This window comes from Adiantum capillus-veneris, chromosome 13 (assembly GCF_014529385.1).
Source record: "Adiantum capillus-veneris isolate H3 chromosome 13, ASM1452938v2, whole genome shotgun sequence".
NCBI lineage: Eukaryota > Viridiplantae > Streptophyta > Polypodiopsida > Polypodiales > Pteridaceae > Adiantum > Adiantum capillus-veneris.
This window is the reverse complement of record NC_140943.1, coordinates 155,281,416-155,299,310: the sequence shown is the minus strand read 5'-3', so window position 1 is coordinate 155,299,310 and position 17,895 is coordinate 155,281,416. Positions and strand designations below refer to the sequence as shown.

Genomic DNA, 17,895 nt, shown 5'->3' with positions numbered 1-17,895 from the left:
GAGGAATCAATTGCCATTGGCAAGTTCAGGGGATATTGCGTTGATGTTGCTATTTCCACCTCCTTTTCACTTAGAGTTTATAGTTACTCTTCTCTATAATCTGAGAACAAATCTAAATCTATCTATCTATCTCTCTCTCTCTCTCTCTCTCTCTCTCTCTCTCTCTCTCTCTCTCTCTCTCTCTCTCTCTCTCTCTCTCTCTCTCTCTCTCTCTCTCTCTCTCTCTCTCTCTCTCTCTCTCTCTCTCTCTCTCTCTCGGAAAAACCAGTACAACAGAGCCTCGTTGTCACACAAAAAAAATTACAATTCCAAAATTTCTTAAACTATCTCATTCTTAATGTTGTCATCATTAGGACAGTGTAGCACCTACTCATCCTCCTGACTACGAAGCCTGGCAGAACCATTGGTAACTCCAATCTTGAGCTGAGCGGCTTGCTCCACAATTGATTCCCGCTTCAAAGTGGAAACATTGTGAGCAATCTCAGCACAAAACTTCCTGTTGTGCATCATAAGAAGGTCCAGTTCAGCAGAATTGTGCACCAAAAACTTCGTGAAACGATTGGGTAGCACATGCCTTGTCTTCTTGTTTGAGCCATGCCCAATGTTAGGCATCAAAATGCACCCTTTGAATTTCCTCCTAACACGTGAATCAATACCCTTTGGTCTGCGCCAGCTTGGCTTGACACGGATCTTGCAATCACTCTAAGCCCAGTTGAACTTCTTCACATGCTTCTTCACAATCTTGGTTTTGACGAGGTGGATCACCATGGATGTCACTCTTGCCTCCCACCTCTCACACCTATGCCAGGTCACTCTCTCTCTCTCTCTCTCTCTCTCTCTCTCTCTCTCTCTCTCTCTCTCTCTCTCTCTCTCTCTCTCTCTCTCTCTCTCTCTCTCTCTACCTTCAAAGCCACCTAGGCATCCCCCTCTCACCATGCTCGGCCTCCCCCTTTCCCCTCCCCTTGTCAACGCGCTCCCTCTACATGTGCTCCTCCCCCCCTTCTCACGATGCTTCACCTCCCTCCCCACCACACCTTCTGCTCGCCTTCAGCAGAGCACACACACACACACACACACACACACACACACAGAGAGATGGTTCTGTGGTTTTCACTAGTAAGCCTTCATTTTGGTGAGAGATGAGGCTCAAAGAACCGGTATGTTGCTACAACCATTCCGCGCCGGCATGGACTGTTTGTTGCAGTAGCAAACCAATGCGGGTAGGGTCACCAAAATACTCCTTTAAGAATTTCAAAAGTTCCCAAAGTACCCCCGATATTTTGTCCTAAATTCCCAAAATGCCCTTCAAATTTTCCTAAATTCCCAAAATACGCCCGGTCTTGAGATTAAATTTTTCCAAAGATAAAAATATTTGTAGCTCTTCATAAGAAGACTGATTGTCTATCAATACAATATGCTAAAACTAGAATGTGAGTTGGTTATGTAGGCTCCGCAGACGAATTGCTTCATTATTTTTTGAACATAATTACCCTTTTTGTGAGGTACTTTGTGACAAATTACATGCTAAGCACTGATCTCAATTGTCAAAAAGGAATAAAGATTAAAAAATCTTAAAGATTGGGAATTTCTAAAATTTGAGGGGTATTTTGAGAATTTCCACAAATTAGAGGGGTACTTTGGTAATTTTCCCTTGAAACAAATAGCATTTGTCAAAATGAGTTGGATTCCAAGCTTTTGTGAATGATTTATTTTTTGTTGTCGTTTATCTCACTCGCACATAAATTGCTGCGTTTTTCCCATTTGTTGCTTCCTGCCCATAGAATCACGCCCACACAAGCCGGCTCTTGCTAAATATCAGACTCTCAAGGATATGGGACCCTTGAAAGCCTGCCATGTAGCAGGGGGGACAACCTCCTTAGTAGATTAACCAGTAAGGAGTTCGTTCCACCAAATCTGTTTGAACATAGGCTACAAATGAGCACGAACTCAGTTCAACATAGCTCAGGATCCGAACTAGGACGGGCTACAAATGAGCACGAACTCTATTCAACACAAATCAAGATTCGAACCAACACTCTCGATTCATTCCAACATGGTATACCCCATAACGCTAATGACGTTCTCTTACAGTCCGATATTTATCCTAAGTCACATACGACAATACTGTGACAGATTGGAGGGACATTGGATTGTAGCCATAGACTTCATGTAGAAGAAACAGTTCTAATGTACCTTTGTTCCTGTGATGATTGCTCTTGTTTACGTATTGCTGCAAAAGATCTGACAGGCTTTGGAAGTTGTAAATCACCATTCTCTGAGCTAGGACTCATGTAGAAGAAACAGTTCTAATGTACCTTTGTTCCTGTGATGATTGCTCTTGTTTACCTATTGCTGCAAAAGATCTGACAGGCTTTGGAAGTTGTAAATCACCATTCTCTGAGCTAGGACTAAAAGATTCTTTCAATCTTGCCTGGATATCCTAGGATTAGATGATTCTCTAGTTGTGCCATGGCCTTGGGTGTTTTTAACAATGAGAGCACTCACATTATAGAAGCTTTTAAGGAATTGTTACTTCATGACTTTATCTCTACATCCAACAGGCAAATGCACTTGAGACTTGGGCCTTTCTTGTGTAGAAGAGCTTGCATTTGGCTCTGGTCGTATCGTTTTTGTCTATTGATCTCACAATAGACTCGTTAGGCAAGAAATTGTCTCAAGGAAAGTGGTTCCAAAAACAAAATGATCAGATAAAGCATCAATTTGGAGGTCCTGCAAGGCACCTCTTCAAGCTTTATTTTATCCTTAAATTTGCAATTAGGAGGGCTAAGAGAATTAAGAGGCAGCTTAGAAGCCAATCGTGCACAAGCTACCAACGAACTTAAGCGAGACGAGAAGTTTTGACTTGAACTTTTGATAATTAGTAAAATGGAGGTTGCCAAATCTTTTACAACCTATTTTTGAGAGGAGGTATGCCACATGCAATTGAATTGTATATGTTTCAAGTATGAAGAGATTGCATGTGCCTCGGGTATTCAATTTTCATATTGATTCTAAAATCTCATTTTTTGCCCATTGAGTGATAGATTTGTGTAGTGAAAGTAATGTGCATGGCATAATTTTTTCCTTTCACCATTGTTGCTATTGTATCAATTTGCTCGAATTTGTCTTCTCTTGGTTTTTTTTGCTCACTGATTAGAAACCCCCAAGCGGGATTTGCAATGCTATCATGTTTGGGTTTCCTACACAGGTCAAAGTTGTTTCCACAACATAGGATGATGATCTAACCAATATGATAGATGCATGCGCTACAAATATGGACTTTGCGGATGACGAATGAGAAAACTCAAAATCCATTCCCTCAAAAGCTGGATATGTTCTCTATAGAACAAGGTTATGTGTCACTTTGGCTCTGCAAGAAAAAGTAATGCAAACATCATAAGTTCACATTTTGCATAACATTTGGTTATACACCAGAGGGTTTGATATGAGGTAAAATCTAATGAAGCGAAGCAAACATGCTTGCAACTCTTCTCTATGTCAACACATCAAATGGATATACCTTCATAAGTTCATAATAGTATGAACTCACGAATTATAAGAGGGAATAATGTGCTTATAAAACTATAAAAGCAAGAGACACAAGAAAAGAAAAGAAAAAGAAAAAACAAAAACAAAAACAAACTAACAAACTAAAACAACACATCAAATGGAAACCAAAGGTATCATATCAAGTACAGTGGCTTGCTTACAATTGATAGGCCCTCATAAAGATAATTAGCACTTCATTCTGGAAGGGGTTGTTTGAAATGTAGGTACCTCTACCCTCAAACGATGGGCAATGAGAAATTGTAAAGTCCTTAGGGTTAGATCCAATAAAAGTAGACTAACATAACCAGTGAGAGAAATATGAACCATTAGTGGACCATGCATACAATAATATCATCAAAAGGATATAAAAAGTCCCTCCTATTGGATATCTTTGTTCGGCATATGAATATGCATGTGACGTGCAGTGCTTTCACAAAGATTGAAGACGCTATAAAACTTGTGCAGCAAAAGCAAAAGGATGATATCGATAAACATAGATGGGGTGTAGGGCTCAAAGAGAATGCTTGGGTGCTTGTTGAGTTCCCAAAGGCCTGCTTAAGGGATACCATGGACAAAAATTGGTAAGGAGAGCTCATAGGTCATCAAAGGTATTACCAACACCTACAGAACTACAGGTTCTCTCTCTCTCTCTCTCCCTCTCTTTCTCTCTCAAATCCAAGAACAAGAAAGTCCGGTATTCATGGCTAGAAAAAAATATAATCAAAAGACTTGGAGCCAAAGGGACGTTCTATACAAAAACAAGACCTGAGTGATAATAGCAGGATTAAATAGCTAATGCAAAACAAAAAACACACAAGACTCATCAATGTTGACAACACTAAGGAGACACTTTCCTGCAAATATAACATTAAGATCAAGACAAGCTCAGCCTAACCAACCAATTTTTTTTATCTTCAGCTTTCTGCCCCTCGTTTTTCCTTCCCTATTTACAGTAACTCCAGTTCATCGCTCATATACAATAATGTCAATTGAAGTTTCCGCCCCTCATGCCTCTTGTGGGACTACAATTGTATATTTAGAACACTTTTAACACAAATACAAGGGTGAACCAGCTCTAAGAGAAACTTCAAAAAAAAGTCTTTTACACTTTATCGAGGCATGTATCTTTCTCAGCAAATCAATGAGAAAGATCCGATGCATATACATAGCTGCCGAGAAGTAATAGCTGAAAGGACACTGCTCTGCTCTGAAACATATTGAACCTCTCAATCAATGGTCATAAAGACCTGAATTATCTCATTTGAAGGCTCTTCTCTTGAACTTTCAAGTCATCAACCGCCATCTCTTGATTGGAAACTACTGCTTTTGTGCAAAAAGTGCTTTGAAAATTTTACAAGAAGCAAGGCTTCTCCCTTGTGCCAAGGTACTACCCAATGACTTGGCATCATGGGCATTGATATACCAGTTCGAGAAACTGGCAAAATAGGGAATCTCAGCTCATAGAATCCCTACCAGTCTAAATTGTGCAAGGCACTTATGGTTTTGGCTCTCCCGTTTGAGGCCATCACTTTTGCCAAGGGCTTAAGATTATGTATGCATGGCATGCTAGCTAGGTGGATTCAATTATACCGCCTCCTAACACGTTTCCGCTATAACACCAGCCACTTTGTCAAAGACAAGCAAAGTTTTGGATTGTTTCACATAAACACTAAAAGGAACCTAAATCAAGGACTAAACTCAAAGTCAAAGTGCTATCATGAAGTCACACTGGTGTCTTCACAACCACATATACGCTTATAGGATAAGCTGCATGCTACGCATAAGATGCAGCCAAGCATGGGCACAGCATATACAAAGTAGTCACTTAAGGAAAGTTCCTCAGCCTAGCATTCTCTCTCTCTCTCTCTCTCTCTCTCTCTCTCTCTCTCTCTCTCTCTCTCTCTCTCTCTCTCTCTCTCTCTCTCTCTCTCTCTCTCTCTCTCTCTCTCTCTCTCTCTCTTATTTCTTTCAAAGAATAAAGAAAACTTTCTACAAATCTTTTCATACGTGTTTTTCTCGTGAGTCAGTCTGAGCCAAGGTGCTCTAACTCTCAGCTAGCAATTGGGCAAGATGCCATCCAAATTAGTCTTCATTGGTTCGTCGATTGATCACTAATTGCCATGAGGGCTATGAATCACACACGCTGGCTAAGAGTCATTATTAGATCTTGGGTAAGACCCAACTATTAGCATTTCTTGGGTGATTGTTCTCCAGCTTGAACAAATTTACCCAGGGGAGTACCCATCGATGAATAATGGAAAATCCAAATTCTTGCCATTAATACTATTTTGGGTGTGACACTCAAGTTGAGTGCCTGATCCTCTTAAACTCACATCAGGTGATCTATGCCACGGAGTATAAATGCAGCAAACATTACAAACAGCATAGCTGTCTACTATCAGATTTAGGAGTCCCGCTCTACATGGATCTCATACTCTCTCTATAGCACTACGAGTGGCTATGGAAACACGGTTTTGGGGTAAGACCTAGTGGGTGACTACTAGATCACCCCATAAGCATTGAGGATCACAGTTTGATCTATTCTCGTTATACTTTCAAGGACAAAATTCCGCAATCTACCATGCGGTAGATTAGCGGACAAATTCAACTTTTCAAGTTGATTCCTCTCATTCATCAGTACACGGTTTCCCATGTTGGTTACCGTTACCTGCTAGTTGAGCAGTTCCTACACAGGATCTTACCAAGGGGTTTGACTACGTAGATTATAACCAACGGGTTTGGATTGTGAAAGCCACATCCAGGGGATCCAGTGCATTGTTGCTTGGTTTTTCTCCTCTGCATTTGAATAGGGGTAAATGAACATTAAGTTCAACTTTCCAGGTATGCATCTATTGATTTGGTCTTATTCCATTTTTTAGTATGTTTTGCTTGGGTTTTTCAAGTCGTATAAATACACTTGAATGTTTCGGAGACATGCCAAGGGCATGTCGAAACAAAGCATTTTGGGCCGTCATGTCCCATATATTTTTTTGCATTATGTTGTTATGAATCCACATGTAGGGTTTCATTTGGCACACATTGTCACATGGGATATGACATGGTCTAGGGACTCAAGGAGTTTGGTTTATCCAATGTGGAGCTATCAAAATCCACTCTTCCTTCTCCCTAAGGTCAGTGGCAATGTATGCTAGCTTTGGTTCCTCTCCTAGTTTAGCTAAATTTATGCACTTGGCCTTCTCAGGTCCATCGTAAGATGTCCCTTGTTCCTTAAGTTCCCACATTGGCTTCTAAACTACAATCTTCAATCTTGGATCGTGTATCTTTTGTAGTGTGAGGGTATGTCAAATTGATCGTGTCCAAACCCTCTTCACTTTCCATCTCGGTGTCTAAACTTCTTTCAAAGTTTGTTTAAATTTTTGACACTCTTGTTTTTGCTCAGTTTTGTTCATCCTTGATGACGCTTCAATTGTGTCTTTGGTTTTAGGTTTTCTTTGTTTCTTAGGATTGGTGTTTGTTGAAGCAGCTTTCATATATCCCCGTTTAACCTTGTCTTTGACACAATGAGTATTAGGCTTCACAGCTATGGAGGGTGACAATAGAGGACAACCATGGCGAAGAGGTGAGCATCTAGCAAGAAAAGTAAATGAGAAAGAGCGAAGAGAGATAATCCACACAAAAGCTCGGCGGGTCCACCTCAAAATACGTAAGTGTATCAAGTGAGTTCACCTAGAGGGGTTTTTTATATTTCAAAGAGTTACAGAACTACATGTACAAGGGGTTTAAAATTTGAAACTTGAAAAAAAGTTATAGGTTTATGAAGGAAGAAGGGTCTTTTAATTCATGATGAAGTGTGTATGTAGAGGGGTTTTGAAAATACCACTTGAATGCACATGCTATAGGTATTTCTGAAAGGTGAACCCCCTGGGCACAAAAGAGAACACACGTTTTTATTGTTGTAAATCCTTTTACATATATAGGAAAAACTAGCCATGCACAACAACTGAAAAATTACACTTGGGACTACTGGTGGGCCTAGGACTAGTGGTGTTCACATGGGTTTAGAAAACCATCAACAATAAGGGATTGATCCCAATAATGTCCCCCTCAAATCCAAACTAGACTCACCACTCTCATGACACTTAGAGTTTTAGGTTTACTCTTAACCATGAGTTTTTGGTATATCATATACCTTGAGTTTTTGGTTTTCTCAAAACCAAGGGTTTTAGGTGTAACCATAACTTGGTGCTACCACAACAAACCTCCTCTCAAACCCATAGGGTCCAGGTCATCGTAGATACCATCTTATAGAGATTTTGGTTTAATTCCAAACCTTGGGTTTAGGTTTAACCAATAATCTCATGAGAATGGTTTACAAACCACTGAGAACGGTAGACCATGGTAGAGTCAAATCACCTTAAACAATGAGTAGAAGCCACCCCTTGACAACAACACGAGGTGTGTGTGTACTTCCCTTGGACAACATGGGAACAACAAGAACTCAAACCAAACAGATGGGAGGTCTTACCACTTTTCATGTGGCAGTGTCTATAACCCATACACATTTATGTGGACAAAAATTGACAACAACTAACCACCTAAACAAGGCTTTGAAAGAAATAGATGATGTTGACAACAGACAAAACCAAAAACAAACTTATGACACTGAACAAGGAAAAATAGTTCTTGAAGTCTGGTACCCCATTCTTGAAGCAAATCTTTGTATTCAACATCAATTGCCTTATTGCTAGCCGTATCTAATTGTAAAGAAAATTCACTCATATCGTAGATATGGTATACATATCCGTGTAGAATGGCATGGCACCAATCATCATGGACATAGATTTTCTCACTCTTAATGTCAAGCATATTTATCTCGTCCGTAAGACATTCGCATGATATCTCATATTCTACAAAATCCATTAGCTTGTCTTAAAATCCATCCATGAAGGTGAGCACAAAGTAATTCCCAAGAGTCATGACTCCTTCCAAACAAAAGTTGGAAACAACAATGAGCTCATGCATCCTTGACTCTGCCTAGACTGCCGCGTATGAAACAATGACAGAATTGTTTTGAGAAGTTGTCCAAAGCATTTTGAGAAGTGCTACAATTTTTTATTGTGATTGCAACCACCAAGACTAATTTTGTAGCATTTTAGAATGTTGCGGGAGATAACAACACCTCTAGAAGAATCACCAATTTTGTGAGTTTCTGTAGCTTTTTTATACGCTTTTAAAAAATAATCTTTTGAAGAGAGAATTTTAAAACACGTGTTCTACGCTAAACCTTCACTTTTGACCTTATTGAATGTGCTTTGCTTAGCACCACAAAAAGTGACGGTGTTCTGAGATGCTACCCATAGAGATGTTAAGGCCATGTTGGTTGCATGGTGCACCATTTGAGGTCTACCACACACACACACACACACACACAAACAAATGACATTTTGATATACCGCATGTCAGACTACCTAGGGCTTTGATACCATTGTTAGGATCTACAAGGCTATGAAGGGTGACAACGGAGGACAACTATGGTGGGAGAGGTGAGCGTGCAACAAAAAAGGGAAACAAGAGAAAGAAGAGAGAGATGGTTAACACAAAAGAGAATGATTATTTTATTGATGTAAATAATTTTACATATATAGGAAAAAATAGCCATGCACTCCAACCCTTTTACCATGCAAAACTACACTTGGAATTAGTGGTGTGCATCCACCTAGGACTAGTAGTGTTCCCACGGGTTTAGAAAACCATTGACAAGGGCTTGATCCCAACAGTCCATCGCTCCTACGAGCATCAAATATTGCATTTTTTTATAAGACGCATACGTTTTTCTTGCATTTTCTTTTGTTTCTGTACTTGTCTAGTGTGATATCTTTCTTGTCTTTTGTATTTCTTGTTTAAGAGAAATTGTAAAAGATTGCCTCTTATTCATTCGGCTTTGATTTTTTTAGAGCTACTCGATAGCTCATCCTATGCATCTATCTCTAGAAGAACATTTTCAAGTGAATCTTGGAATTCTTTGTCATTTTTGTCGCTCAAAAATCTTGTCAGCTATGCGTTTGCACTCAACTATTTTTGGAGTCCTTGGTCCGTGATTTTGATTTCAAGATAACAGTCACCATTTGGAAGGATGCTATGTCATAGCCCTCTTCATCACAAAATCTCATTGGGGTTACTTCGTTCATGCATACATCTAGAGTAGTCAGTATCTATGTCCATCCAAAATATTCAAACAACTCCTCAAGAAATGGCTCTCGAATGTAATCCATGTCTTCTACTAGTCTCTCTAAGATGAAATCTTCTCTAGCCAGGCTCTCACACTCGGAAGCTCCACACGTCCAAGCATGTGCTTTGGTTTATAACCATGCAGGTATTTATTTCTTGTTGACCACTATTGATTCCAATTCCTCTACAGAGGTTTTACTGACATCTCGATAGTTATGGTCCTTTATGATGATCCTTGTAGTAACCACTTTATGCCTCAAGTAGATATGATCATAGTCCCAATATCATACCATTTTTAGTTGATACATGAATGGTTATTGCTCAGTGGTGGCAGTCTTGGCTTCTTTTGATTCTTGGATCCAAATGCATGTCAACATCTTCTGACATTGTAATTTTAGCTCTATCATTTTCATATGTTCTTTGATGTCAAACCTTTCTATAATCCTCATGGGCACTACCTTATCTACTTGTTGCAGAGTGGATACATGTCTTCTTTCTCGGTCTTCTTGCCTTTGTGAAGTCTATGTAGGATTCTCTGTCTCTAGAGGAGTGCTTTGGTTGTTGACAGCTTCTTCTTGTGCATGGCATTTCTCTTCAAGAAGATGTTGTTGCTCTACCTCAAGGCGACCTTGATCTTCTTAATCACCTTAAAATTCCCTCTTATGTTGATAAAAAAGGACTTCAATTTGAGAATTGGTCGTGTGGAACCGTGTCCTTCCTCTGGTTTATCAACAGGAGGTGGAGAAGGTGGCTTGCTATAGATTTTCTGCCTTGTTCCCTTTGCTTTAATGTGTATACTTGTTTCAGGTGATGTCTCCTAATATTGTGTTTGTGGACTTTGAGGGGACAATTCTGTTGTCTACTATCTCTCAGACTCCTCCTCTTTCCTCTGCTCTGCTTTTTTCTTTAGTACCTCGTGGATTATTTGTCTTGTAGATTCGCTGAATTGGATGTCAACTTTTGCCTTCTGTCTTTCTCTCTTCTTTGAGTTTCTCCAGTCTTACATCTAATTTTGCATCATTAAAGTTAGATGAAGAGGACTCCTGTTGGGCTTCCTCTACTCCTCTGCTTTCTTTGCCAGCCACTCTTCTCTTAATTGTTGAAATTCTTCCATAGAGCATCTGCAGCGTACGCTCACTTTCATTATCCAAAAACTTAGGTTCAAAGTTACAAAAATTGGCTTTTATACCTTAGCCAGGGTTTAAACGATGGATTTCTAGCTATTTGGGCTCAATGATAAGGCTGAGAAATTGCACATAATTACAAATTTGGAAGCCCATGGCCCCTTTACACTCTTTGATAGTGAATGATAATACAACGGCTTTAAATTTTATGGGATTTCTCATTAATCCATAAAGTTGTGATACCATCAACAATGAGGGTAAAAATAAGAATGATGTCCTTTTGTTAGCTGAACAGCTAACATTCCCCCCTCCTTGACTGTGTTGTCCGCAACACGGCTACTTAAGGTGCTAATAAGTAGTGGTCGGGCTTTCTGGCTTCAGTTTGCTTTACATTATGTTCCAAGCCTTGTTGATACTTTAGGCAAAGCTCTTTATCTGCAATGTAGATGAATTGCATGGTGATTTTTTTCCTCTGCTTGACTATTGAGTCTCTTACAAACCTTGCTCAGAGATTTGTGATGACGGGGCCAAAAATCTTGGATCTGCAAGTGAAGAAGCCCGTATAGATTGCCTCTTCAAAAGTTTGCATATAGTAGGATGGCAAGAACATCACCCGGGCATAAAATCCTTGTAGCACTTCCTTCGAAGGTTGGCCTGATAGATCATAGCTCAATCCTTTGTTACCTTTGAGGAAGGAAATCCATGCTTCATCGCTTTGCTCTGCATGATGGAAGGTTTGTAAGCAAGTAAGAAGCATTTTGGATATCTTGACCAACATGATGTAGGCCAAATCTCGTATCCCACGGAACATTTGAATAGTGAAGGCAAGGTTGTCCGCCATATAGTCTTCAGTGGGTGTACTAGTTAGTGTGGAAACCTGGGATAATTCAGCTAGGTTGGTCGCTTAAGCAATAAAGTTTTGTTGCCAACTTCAAACTCTTGGTATCGACACTGCATGGGATCCTAATTTATCCAATTCGATGCATTTGTGTACATGATGAGATACCTAGGGTGTCAGTATAACCAGATCTCCCACCATTTTGGATGTACCATTGCAGGGTTGGCTTCAATTTCTTTGACCAGTCTTTCCTTGATCCGTAACACTTCAAACTTGATGAGTGGGAAGGGGAGAGCCTGCTAGTGCCATTATTCATAAGTACTTGTCAGTGTGAGAAGATTGACATTAATTGAATGGAGGATGCACTCTTCCCACCGCATTGCCGCTTTCCATATGTGCTTTTTTTCGCTTCCACTTGCTTCTTCAGTGTGGTTTCTTCCTTGGCAGTAAGGCTTTTGGGCATAGTGGAGGGTCCAGCTTCCTCTTGGGAGGTCACTAGCTCTGGGATATTACCTTCTTGGAGGGTCTAGTTTCCTCTTGGGAAATCACTAGCTCTAAGACATTGCCTTCTTGAGTCGTCTCTGCTTCAAAATTCATGAATTTCAAGGCATCTTATCTCCTATTGATGTGTCTATTTGTTCTTCTGCCAAAGTGGATGTATGTGACTTAGCTGCCTCTTGAGCTTTGCTAAGTTCTTCTTTTAGTTGTGCAATTTCCTTCTGATATCCTTCCTCCCATTGCATAAATCCAATGTAAAGTTCTTGACACTGCATTTGTTCAAGCTTTATCTCCATTTCAAGGTCTCCTGCTCTAGGCTTTGTAGGCCTCATCCGTTCCTTGTAGTGTGGCCATGATGGGGCTCCCTTTAAGTTGATTTAGTAGTGTGTTCTGCTCTTGGCAGCGAGATTTTGATTGTGCCAGTTGAGTATTGGCAATGTTTAACTGGATCTGCAGCCTTTGAACTATTGAGGTTGAGTTTTATAACGCGGTTGTTGCCTCCTGAAGCTGTCGCTCTTACTGTTGGTTCTTTTCTTTTCGAGTTTCCATTTCCCCTATAGACTTTGCAGTCAGTTCATCCAGTTGCTTGTTTTTTATTTCCATGGCTTCTTTGTATGCTTCATTAAAAGAGTTTTCCAGTTCAAGCCTTTCAATTGAGTACTCCGGTCTCGCTGATACAAGTTGTGAAGCTATTGATGGTGTGCATAAATCTCTTCTTTCATTCTATCCACGGCTTCATTACTCATCAATGTCTTCCAAGCTTTCCAACCTTCTACAAGTGCCCACTTCAGGTTGATTTGATTGTGTTTCTTGAGTTTCTATCGGGAGTGCTTCATTTGGTTTGTCAGCTCGTTCATTTGCAGGCCTCTCGAGAGATTCGACCTGTTCTTCTAAATTTTCTACATTTGGAGCACATTCATCTTGTCGAGGTTGCTCACTTGGATGAGTTGAGTGTGGAACTTCCTTGTTATCCACTTGTTCTTGCGCAGGCAGTTCCTCTCTAGGTGGTGTTGACTCTTCTTCTTATTCCTTTGCTTGTTCTCTTTGACGCTCCTCTTGTTGATAAATATGTTTGAATCCTACCAACAGATCATCATGCAAATTGTACATGGGATTTTTGGTTGAGTTTTGAATTTATTGGGTAAGGGTTTCCATTTCTCTTCAAAGTTTCCCTTGAGCCCTCTTTTGAGCTCAAATGCAGCTGCTGCTTGTCTCTCTACCCTTGTCGCTTTTTGAATAGGCTCCTCTATCGGTGTTGTAGGTCGTGGCCTTTTCTTGGATTCCTCTTCATCTACTTTATCTTTACCGCTTTCTCTAGTTTTTCTTTCCAAAAGAGTTTCCTCTCCTCTGCATCTTTGTTGTTGCTTTGTTGCCTTTGATGTGGCCGCAGTTGTGGTTACGTCTTGTTCTGATACATTGACTAGTCTTGTCCGCAACCTTGTGGCTACTGGTGGTGCTTTGGTATGCACTTCTTCTTCTTCTTCTTCTCTTTTGCCTGCTTCTAGTGTTGGTAGTCAATGCTCACCTTGGCCAATAGCATGATATGCTATCCTTGTAAAAGCACTTTTGGAGCCCCTAAGAAGGTGATATTCTCTAACTTCTTCACATGTGTTAGGGTGGTATGAATGTAATGGGCATGGTTTACTTCAATGTGGCTCCCTCTCTCTTGGATGCTTGGGTGAAATTAGAATCCACTGCATGGTTTGGAACTATGTATCTTCGTGGCCTCTTTGCAATGAAGTGGAAGTGTTGATGGTAGAGTCAAAGAGCCTGCTCTATCTCCTTTTTTTTGAGATCCAAGAAGGATGTGGATCTACTAGTGAATATGCCAATGGTGGGCAGCTCACAGTCTCTCATTGGCTTTTCCCCCTTTGGAAATCTTAGAGCATCTGCTACCTGGTCTTCAGTGATGTTCACTTCAATCGAGCTGTCATGTAAGTCTAAGATGGTAGCCCGACCTTCTTTAGTGATTGTGTGTCATAAAATATAATATCTGACCAACCCAAATGATTTTCTCATATTAAACTGATCACTTAATGTGGGAGAATAAACAGGAACAAGGGTTAAGATATAGATGTGCTTAAGCAAGGGGCCTCCCTGCTACCAAGTTCAAAGTACTTGCTACTAATGAGGGGGCAAGCCCTACAAAGGAGGGAGGTGGATAGTATGTGAGCACCTCACTAATGACCCATAATCTCATGGGAGGAAAGGGGCCATTGGTGAGCACCTCACCAATGACCCATAATCTCATGGGAGGAAAGGGGTCACATGTCAAGTGTAGAGACACACTGCTCAAGCAAGTAGGGGTTGTGCTTAAGCAAGGGGGGTGCTAGCTTAGCCTCACAAGGGAAAAAAGGGACACTTGTCAAGAGGCTACACACCTTGCCCCAAAGGGAGCCAAGCTCTCATTGGTTAGAGGGCTACATGGCCCAATGAGCTTCAACGGAATCCTAGGAAAGGGGGTCGACCTAGCTCTCTCTCTCTCTCTCTCTCTCTCTCTCTCTCTCTCTCTCTCTCTCTCTCTCTCTCTCTCTCTCTCTCTCTCTTTTGAGCATCCCACGAGCTCTCTCTCCCTCATTCTTTCCTTCACACACTCTTGTGAAGCAAGGATTCAATCTCCTTTTCCAAGCTTGAGAAGTTGAGTGCCTACTACCACAAGCTCTTGGCTATGGATGCAAATCCACACAAGAGAATTCTCATGCTTGCTTATCAATCTCTCTAATCTCCATTAACACTATGCTAATCTATGCTACAAGAGCTATTATGTGCAAGGGGTTATTGCTTTCTCATAGAGCTACTTCTACTTCTCTATTCTTCCTCACTCCCTACCAGCTCTCCTCACCTTTCATGGTGTTTGAGGTCTTGGGATTGAGGCTGGGCATTTTCCAAGTTCATGCTAATCATGTTTATTGTTGTTATACTTGGTGAGTGAAGCTTACCATCTTCATCTCATCAAGAAGGTCTCAAGGAACACAAACAGTTGTATTTTAAACAAGTCTTCCGTCATGGAAGAATCTATAATACAAATACCTATTGGAGGGGGGACCGGCTCTGACTAATCTGGTCCTCTATTGGTGTCAATTTCTCTAAACTCTCACTCTCTTTTACAAGTATTGATCATGCCATGTTAATGAAGTAATGTGTTAGTGTTTCTCTCTCCATCCAAGCACTTTCTTTCTCACTATAAATCTATACTCAAAAGAATGCTCAAGGAAATGCTCAATATGTTATTCACTTTCCACTCCAACTCAAGTTAAAAGGCTAATTCCATTACATTGGTATCAGAGCATTTGGTTTCTCTTTTCTTGCTTAAGAAGAGAGGTCCTTAAGTAGCCTATAAATGGTTGATGTTGTTAATTATATTAGGGTAAGTGGAACTGGGATCTATTATCGATTTTGTTGAGTCCACTATGTGGGGTATGGTGCACACCTCGGGAGCTTTGGACTTAATAATGGAGTCTTTTTAGACTTGCCTACGGCTTTACCATTATTGATCCATAAGAAGTCCAAAAGGAGCTAGCCCTCGGCAACTTTGCTATGTTAGACCTACTCCTCTACTCTCTATAATTAACCACTTTGAGCCATGGGTGTAGATACTTAAGAGCCGATTTTCAAAGGCTAAGAGGAGTGGCAACTAAGGTTTTGAATTGCCAAAGCATACACTAAGTACATACATAAATTTTGCTAACATGGCTGACAATAATCAAGAGAGTAGAATGAACATTGATAGCTTTGATTTTGCACATGAAGGTGCTAATGATGATGCTCCCATGTTTGTGAATTATCTAGTCCTTAGGTTGCAACAAGCTATGGGCAACCCTGATTTGCAAGCGGAAGTTACTCAACAACTTCGTGCTTATGGAATTTCCCTTCCTCTCCAAGAGGAGAGAGAGCTTAGGATGCCTCTTCAAGAGACCCCCAAAAGAAGACTCTCTCCCATACGAGAGGAGGAATCCAAAGAGCAAGAAAGCAATGAAAATTTAAGTTCCTCTAAAGATGTGGATCCACAAAGACAACGGTCTCGACGATCGCCTACTCCTCCCAAGAGGAAAAGATCAACACATAGTCCTTCTCCTCATCATTCCGAAAGAGAAGAGAGGAAACAAAGGAAGAAAAGGGCTAGGAAGAGGTCACCCTCTTATCCTTCATCTTCACCTTCCTCCTTTTCTGATGAAAGCTATGGATATTCTCCTAGAGAATACAAGAGGGGAGGACATCGCAAATCATTCCGTGCATGGAGAAGGTCCCAAAAGTTAAAGAAGTTCAAGGAGGGAGGAAAGAGTATCTCTTTTCTCACTTATGATGGCACCTTTGGTGCTACTGTGACAAAGTGTTGGCCTTCATCCAGCAATTTGATGCGGCTTTTGGAGACGAGGGCTTTGCAGAGTCCTCCAAGCTACGCCATGTAGCTATGCGCTTTAAAAATCAGCTCGTCAATGGTGGGCTAGACTTCATGGCAACGACGAAGCCCCAAAGACATGGAAAGCTCTATGAGTTTCCATCATGAAGCAATTCCTTGCAAGCGATGCAAAGGAAAAAATGCTTACCAAATGGTGCAGCTTGAAGCTTCTCCCTCATGAGTCTATCCACAAGTATGTAGACAAGTTTTGGGATTTACATCTCAAGGCTACAGTCTTTCAAAAGAGAGACTTTGTCGAGCAAAGGCAGCAATTCTGTCTGGGATTACCTGAAGGGATTGCCAAATACATTAAATCTCAAAGGCCTGGCACTATTAGCAAAGTAATCCATCACACCATGGTTGCTTCACGTATCAATTTCCATCAAGGGGCTGGACGTAATGTCAAACCCATGGACAACAAAGGCAAAAATGATGCCAAGGGGAAGACCAATGCTCAAAATTCTCCCCAAGGCACTTCCAACAACAACAATCGGTCCAAGGAGAAGGGAGTTTACAAAGGTAAAAACAAACTCTCTCTTGAAGAGCTTGAAGCTTTTTGCAAGGATCATAAGTGTTTCAAGTGTGGGGAGCAAGGACACGGCTATCATTCTTGCCCCAAGTAGAATACTCGCAATGAGACTCCTAGGGCTTCCACCATCGAAGCTCCAAAAGAGGATGCTCATTGCAAAGGCTCATCACTCTCCTATGCTTGGGGAAAGGTAAGAGAGCATGATGCATTCATCTTGTTTGACCCTGGCTCTACTCACAACTTCATATCAATGGAGTTGGCCACCAAGTTGGGCATTCAAGCTTTTGAGATGGGAGATATGGTAACGCCTGATGCAGCTTTCAAGGGACAACAAGCCTCTGTTACTCCCTCGATTGGGAAGTTGAGGCTTCATGTCCAAACCTATGCGGCAAAGAAGACTTTTTCATCTCTCCTCTCCAACATGAGGATGTTATCTTAGGGTCACCATGGTTTGATCGCATGGCTGCCAATATGAAGTTCCTTGAAAGGAGAATTTACTTCACTTACAGGGGAAAGAGTATGTATATAGATGCTAGTGAGCGTGATCGCACTATTCCACTTGTAAATTCTCTTGGTTTTGATAAATCAATGAAGAGCTCACTTTCTGCGTATATGATTTTTGTCAAAGAGTCTCCAAAAGATCCTAATGTTTCATCAAAAGTAAATGGTAGGAATCAAGAAGAGTTAGACTTGTCTAATTTTCTAAACGGATTCCAAGATGTGTTCATCGATGATATCCCTATGGACTTACCTCCAAAACGAGGGGATG

The 17,895-nt window shown here is 40.8% G+C and overlaps 1 pseudogene; it reads right to left on the bottom strand.

Annotated features, from left to right (window-relative positions):
• Positions 1 to 366: 366 nt before the first annotated feature.
• LOC147445140 (large ribosomal subunit protein eL32z pseudogene) lies at positions 367 to 723 on the bottom strand (annotated as a pseudogene).
• Between the last annotated feature and the right edge of the window lie 17,172 nt (positions 724 to 17,895).